The sequence below is a fragment of the Chrysochloris asiatica genome, unplaced genomic scaffold (genome assembly GCF_000296735.1).
Source record: "Chrysochloris asiatica unplaced genomic scaffold, ChrAsi1.0 scaffold00313, whole genome shotgun sequence".
NCBI lineage: Eukaryota > Metazoa > Chordata > Mammalia > Afrosoricida > Chrysochloridae > Chrysochloris > Chrysochloris asiatica.
This window is the reverse complement of record NW_006408831.1, coordinates 2,256,929-2,264,615: the sequence shown is the minus strand read 5'-3', so window position 1 is coordinate 2,264,615 and position 7,687 is coordinate 2,256,929. Positions and strand designations below refer to the sequence as shown.

At 39.1% G+C, this 7,687-nt stretch overlaps 1 protein-coding gene across 1 annotated transcript in view; it reads right to left on the bottom strand.

Moving 5' to 3' along the window:
• The window catches only part of ARSB (arylsulfatase B), a 256,033-nt gene that overhangs the window by 222,957 nt on the left and 25,389 nt on the right, over nt 1–7,687 (bottom strand). The window lies entirely within an intron of this gene.

The following is a 7,687-nucleotide window of genomic DNA, read 5'->3' as shown; positions in this document are numbered from 1 at the left end:
AACATGACAGACTAGAACTGCCCCTGTGGTTCAACAGGGTATAGACACTCTAGGCTGTAATCTACAAAGAAGCAGAGTGCCAGCCATTTGTCCCATGGAGCCACTGGGTGAGTTCCAATGCCAACCTTTTAGTTAGCAGTGAAGCACTGAGCCACTGTATCAGCAGAACTCCTAGGAACTCCCCATTATCCTCAGGTCCTACACTTTCTCCATCAAATCCACCCTAGCTGCTTCCTCTGAGCCACTTAATGCTTTGTGAGACAATATTGATTTTAAATTAATTTTTATTACATGAATCTTAGAGTTACTATATAATTAAAGTATTATTAGATTGTAAACCTGTAAAGGGCAATAGGCTTCTGCTTGGCCTTCTGTGTTTTGAGGGATGTGCCCTGAAGGCCCTGGCAGAATGTTCCTAAATGCACAGGGTGTTAATAGTGACTGAATATCAAAATCCCTGGCAAAAGGTGGGGGGCAGGTGGGGGCATCCTTGGCACAATTAAATAATAATGATTGGAAATAATAAAACAGAATATCTGGCATTTTCCAGATGAGTCTAATATACAGTTAGCATTGGAATCCTCAAACTGGATTATATATACTGGTCTCTGAACCTCTGGTCTTGGAGCTTAGCTGGAACTAGGGAGACTGGTTAGCTGCATGAACTCTAAAGTCAGGCAGCATGGGGTTAAGTTCTGATTCAGACCCTCAACAATGCTCTGTGACCTTGTGGTTATGTGCCATGGAGTCAGTACCGACTAACAGTGACCCTGTATAGGGTTTCCAAGGCTATAAGTCTTTCCAGGAACAGAAAGCCTCATCTTTCTCTCATGTAATAGCTGGTAGTTTCAAACTGCTGACCTTGAAGTTAGCAGCCCAACTCGTAACCACTATGCTACCAGAGTTCCTTGTATCAGTTTACAGATAAGCACAGACTACCTTCTCCAAAGCTAGCCTGCTTTTCTGTAAACTGGTACCTACCTCAAAAGATCGTATGATCTGATTTTGGGGATTTTCAGGAGTCCTGATGTGGCACTGTGGGTTGAACTGCTGACCTTGTGGTTAAAACCGAACTTGCAGTCCAGCGTATTAACACCAGCTGCTCCTTGGAAACCCTATACAGGGTTGCTATGAGTCGGAACCAACCTGATGGTACCTAGCAACAACAAAATAAATCTTAACCGTATAGAAAAAAGGAGAAGTTAAATCAATTACCTAGCAGTTATCTTTCCAATTCTCTGAGTATTATTTTAGATCTAGGCTTAAAACATACATTTTCCAGAAATTTTAGAGAATATTCCAATTTCTTCCATATAATACAGCAAACATATTCATTCCAAGACATCAGCAAATAAGAATAAGGCACAGCTGAGATCTGATACCAGGGGAAGATCCCCAAGGCTGAGCGATAGTTGGCAAAGGCAAAGCCAGGTAAGAATCACTTCAAAAAGGGAGTCAGCAGTTAGGTACCAAATCTATCAGGTGTATAAACCTGAATCTAAATTGTGACCAGCATTAAGGGCCTTCAGGCATTGTCAAAGAGTCAAGGTGTGGGGAGCTGGAAGAACCAGATGGCAATGGCCCTCTGTGTTTGAGGGAGTGCCCTGAACGGCACATGGTAGAACCCAAATGCCCAGGCTGTCAATAATGGTTGCACATCAGACTCACTGGCAGAAGTGGGATGGGGGAATTGTACAATTTGTTGTGTCAGCACCCCATGGAGGGAATAATTTGTGGGTATGTTAATGCAGTTCTCAGTGAAGCCATATTTTGAGACCAGTGTCTAACAACACAAGTATTTGACCCAATTTTAAAAGATTTATAAACTAAAATCAGAGAACTTAGGTTAAACTTCAGTTTATGAGGTTGGCTGTAGGCTGGGGAAAGAGAGAAAGAGAGCTGTTCAGACTCTTCTGTTTTTACTTACAGAACAGTCAAAAGATCTCTATCTGTATGTGACAGTTGGTTCAATGTGGTCAATGTGAGAAAACAGGTTCATCAATATGCCACATTTATGAATTGGAAAACTCAATATTCTTTTTTTTCCCCAAAATTCAACATTTATTCCTGATAAAGTCTCTCAGAACAATAGAAATAAAATGAAACTTCCTTAACCTGTTCGTTAAGTCATACTGTGGATGCTTGCATGTTGCTGTGTACTATAATTTATGCTACCAGTATTTTAAATACTAGAAGGGTCATCCAGAATGGACAGGTGTCAGTGGAGGTTCCAGACTAAAACAGACTAAGAATAAGGAGTCAATACTCTTAAGATAGGAGCTCTGGTAGCGTAGTGGTTACAAATCGGCCTGCAAGCCACAAGGTCAGCAGTTTGAAACAACCAGCTGTTCTGCAGGAGAAAGATGAGGCTTTCTGCTCCTGTAAAGATTTATAGCCTCGGAAACCCTGTACAGGGTCACTATGAGTCGGAACCGACTGCACGGCACATAACAACAACAACAACAACAACTTTTAAGATATCCATCCTACCCAAGATGACTTATACATTAAATGCTATTCCAATCCAAATACAAAAAGACTTTTTTTTTTTTTTTTAAATAGAACTGACCTGCTGATTCTAAAATTAACATGGAAACATAAAAGCTCTAAAATAGTCAAAATAATTCTGGGGATTAACAAAGTGAGAGAGGGCTTGCACTACCTGATTTTAGAATGTATTATAAAGCTCTAGTAAATTCCTAAATGTTCTACAGCAAGTGGAACCACTGCAAGAAATCAAATGTCAACATGACTTCATGGGATCAACATAACAGTCGTCAAACATAAATGGGACAAAATGGAGAGTCTAGAAATAGATCCACACATATTCAAGCTACTGCTTTTGATCAAGATGCCAAGTCAATTCACTGGAGAAAATTAAGTATTTTTTTAACAAATAAGGTAGGAGTGATTGGGTATATATATTTGGGCAGGGGAGGGTGGGGGCGTGGAGGGGTGGTGGATTTGCTGTGGTAGCGTAGTGATTACGAATCAGGCTGCGAACTGCACGGTCAGCTGTTTGACACTACCAACTGTTCCACGGAAGAAAGATGAGGCTGTCTGTTCCCGTAAAGATTTACAACCTCGGAAACCCTGTACAGGGTTGCTATGAGTTGGAACCGACTCCACGGCATATAACAATAACAATTTGAAAGGTGTGGTGAGTTGAACCCAACAACTAAAGCATCAACACAACCCAGGTCCAGCTCAACTACAAACTACATTGACTAATGACCTGAGAGAGGAAAAAGAATGCCCTATTCCTGGTATAAATATGAAGGTAAGTCCAAAAGCATTGCTACAAAATCACAGAAACTTTTATTAAGCATTAACAACAACAGTAATATCGAGCTCTTTCTCAACATATCCTTCATCTAGGTCCATACATTTCTGGAGGCATTATTTCCATCTCTCTAACACTTCCCCGACTCCTCATGTGGCGCTGTAGGATCAGCACTGGACTGCAAACCACAAGGTTAGCAGTTCAAACCCACCAGCTGCTCCTCGGAAACTGTATGCAAGGTCACTATGAGTTGGAACCGACTCAACAGCACTTATCAACAACACTCCTCAAAGAACTTTGCGCTCTTGATTTATACCATGCCAAACTGGCAATTTGGGCATCCTCAAGGGACTCAAATCTTGTTCTTTTTACACGTTCTCTGAGTCTGAAGTAGCAAAAGCAGAGATTTAAGATGAATAGGCTAAGGTTTCCCAATGCAATTCTCTTAAGACAGCCCTTGCTACCCTCAAAGACTGTGCAGGAGCATGGCCATGATATTCTGTTGGGAAAACATTCTTCAGAACAACTTTCCTGACCTTTTCCTCTCAATACAGTTTTCCATATTCTTAAAACTTTTTCCTAATACACCCCTGTGATCATCCTGTGTCCTTCAAGAAAATCTATCCAGATGACCACTTTGGAATCCAAAAGACATTTGCCATTACCCTCTGAGTTGGCTTCTCTGCAGTGCATGTCACTAACCTAGCAGATCTCCTTGAAAGCCACTGTTTTGATAGGATCTTTTGTTTGAAGGCACCCTAATGAGTCTAAGACAAGTGTATTACTGCGAGAACTTGTCTGCAGCCATCTACTGTTCACAGATACAAGTTTAAACACATTTTGTTGGGGGATAAAACAGTACATTATGCAGTGGAATCCTAGAAGCAAAACAATTTGACTCATCCTCATATTATTTGTTTTAAGCTCTTCTGTTCCTTTACTCAAATTGTCTGGGGTTCCATCAAGAATTATAACATATGTGGAGATTGCAAGCAATGACATGAAACAAAATGGGCATTCATTTTTAATGGAAACTGACTTGTTCTGTAAGCTTGTACCCAATTCACAATTAAAAAAAAAAGCAGAAAACCTGAAGAATTACAAGACATGTGAGGAAACAAGAAAATATGAGACAGTCAATACAAGATACAGATAAAGCCTGGATTCTAGATGATCAGACAGACTTGAAAATAATCTTAATAAATATATTAAAAGATCTAGTAGATCTAGTTAATCTGCATGAACAATTGGAGAACTTTACTAGAAAGTTGGAAGCTATTTAAAATAGAAATACTAGAAATGAAAAATATGTAACAGAAATGAAGAATACTTTTTATGGAATTAACAGACTAAACAGAAAAGAGGAAAGAAGGAATCAATAATCTTGAAGACAGGTCAAGAGAAATTATTCAAACTGAAAAAAAACAGGAACAACAATAACAAAAAAAAAGAACCTGCAATAGGATCTGAGTCTTCGAAATAATATAAAGAAGGCTAACATATATATATAACTGGAGTTTCAAAAAAAAAGTGATTAAAAAAAAATATACAAAGAGCTAATGGCCAAGAATTTTCCAAAATACACAGTTGGAGTCCTGTTGTGGTGCTGAGGATGAATACACTGGATTACAAGGTCAGTTTGAACTGCGAGATCAGCAGTTCAAGCTCACCAGTTGCTCCTTGGCAACCCTATACAGGGTCACTATCAGTCAGAACTGACTTGATGGCACTTAACAACAACAATAAACAGTCAGCCACCAAAGTAGCAATGTAGGATAAGCATTGCACTGCTAGTCACAAGGTTTATGGTTCAAACCCATGAGCTGCTCCTAGGAAACCCTACAAAGGGTCACTATGAATTGGAACCGACTTGATAGCATTTAACAACAACAGTAAACCCTTGGTTGGTTGGTTGTGTGTCATCAAGTTGGCATGGACTCATAGGGACCCTGTATAGGGTTTCTGAGGTTGTAAATCTTTACAGGAGCAGAAAACTTCATCTTTATCCCACAGAGCAGCTGGTGGGTTCAAGCTGCTGATTTTGAGGTTACCAGCCTAACGCATAACCCACCAGGGCAGTGTCGCTATGAGTTAACAACAACAGTAAACCCTAAAGAAGATAAATGCAAAGAAAGCCACACCTAAGCACATCTTATATTCAAAATATTGAAAAAAAAAAAATCTTGACATATCCAAAGACAGAAAAACAAGGGAAACTATACCTGTTTTTCACATTAAAAAAAAAAAAAAGTTACTATACAAGATTTATGGCAGATTTGTTTCCACAGATGAAATATAAACTTAGCTAATAAAATTAACTATGTGTTAAAAACAAAAATTCAGATAGTTTTGTTATTGTTGTTGTTAAGTGTCATTGAGTCGGTTCTGATTCATAGCAACCCTGTATAGAGTTTCCAAGGAGCAGCTGGTAGGTTTGAACCACCAACCTTGTGGCTCAAACTGACCTTGCAGTCCAGCGCATTATCCTGCAGCACCACACCAAGACTCTGGTATTAGGAAGAAGTTATTTTTAAGTGATCTAAGTTATTTATTAGAGTCCTGGTTTGGTGCTGTGGGTTAATGTGCCAGACTGCAAAGCCATTTGAACTGCAAGGTGGGCGGTTCAAACTCACCAGCTGCTCCTTGGAAATCCTATACAGGGTCGCTATGGGTTGGAATTTACTTGAGGGCATTCAACAACAACAAGAACAAGCTATTTATTATATAAATCTGGCAAGACATTTATTTAGCAATGCTTTGTTGGATTCCTGGTGTGGCATTGTAAGATCAACACTGGACTGTGAATCACAAGATCAGCAGTTCAAACCTACCAGGTGCTCCTCGGAAACCCTATACAGGATCGCTGTGAGTTGGAACCAACTCGACAGCACTTAACAACAACAACAACAAGCTTACGTTATTTATAGATGAGGAATAGAAAATTATTCTTGATAGATTACTTGTACTTCTTGTAACTAAAAATCGTATCGCTACCATGATCACTCACTTTGTTCATCCTATTTGTGTTCTGACTTACTTTTCTTTAACTCAAATTTATCCCCAAAGTGTGAAAAAAAAAAACCTCCCTATTAATGAATCCCTACCAAACAATGTCCCCAAGGACAAATTTATGTGCCACCACTTTCAAGGCCAGTTCCCACAAGTTAATTTAAAAAATGTGGTGTTCATAATTGTTGCTAAGTGCCGTCAAGTTGATTCTGACCCATAGTGACCCAGTATAGGGTTTCCATGGAGCAGCTGGTGAGCTTGAACCACTGACCTTGTGGTTCAAATGACTTTGCAGTCTGACACATTAGCCAATTGACTAAGAGTAAAACTCTAAAAGTCACTATCTACAGCCTGGTTTCTTTCACTTGTTGTGGCCCAGACCTGTACTGTCCAATATGATACCATCTAGTTGCACGTGGCAACTATAGAATCCTAGTGTGGTGCTGTGGGTTAATGCGCTGGACTGCAAAGTTATGTATTTGTACTGCAAAATTGGTGGTTCAAGCTCACCAGTCTCTCCTTGGAAACTCTATGCAGGGTTGCTATGGGTCAGAATCAACTGGACAGCAGTTACCAACAACAACAACAACAACTGAGTACCTGAAATGTAGGTAGTACAAATTGAAATGTGCTGTACATGTAAAATACACCAAGGTTTCAAATACTTACGGAAAAAAAAGAATATAAAAATACCTCATTAATAGCATTTTCTATTAGGTTATATGTTGAAATGACAATATTTTAGATCTATTATTTAAATCATTAAAATTCATCTCATTAGTTGCTTTTAGGTTTTGTACTTGAAAATTTTTTTAGTGTTGAAAATTTTAAAATACATTCATAACTTGCATTATATATATTTTTTGTATAACCATGAGTTAAGCATTGAACTGCTAACTACAAGGCTGATGGTTCAAAGCCACTAGCTGATCTGCAGGGGCAAGATGAGGATGTATGCTACTGCAAAGCTTTTAGTCTCAGCAACCCTAAGGAGCAGTTCTCCTCTGTCCTATAGGGTCACTACAAGTGGGAATTGACTAGATGGTAGTAAATTTGTTTGATTTTGGTTTTGGTTGGTATGGAACAGAGTCTTTCAAACTGTAATAAGAATCATCTGGGCAACATATTCTAATTCACATACTGACTCAGTTAGGCCTGGAATATGGCTTAAGGTTCTGAATTTCTGACAAGTTCCCAAGTGATGCTAATTCTGCTATTCTCCAGTTTACAATTTGAGTAGCAAAGGACTGAGTGATCTCTCAGGGCCATAGCAAATTCATGTTTATATAACAAAGCAGGGATCAGAAAACTATTGCCTGTGGGTCCACCACCTGTTTCTGGAAATAAAATTTCATTGGAACACAGCCACCCCCATTTGTTTGCATATTACCTATG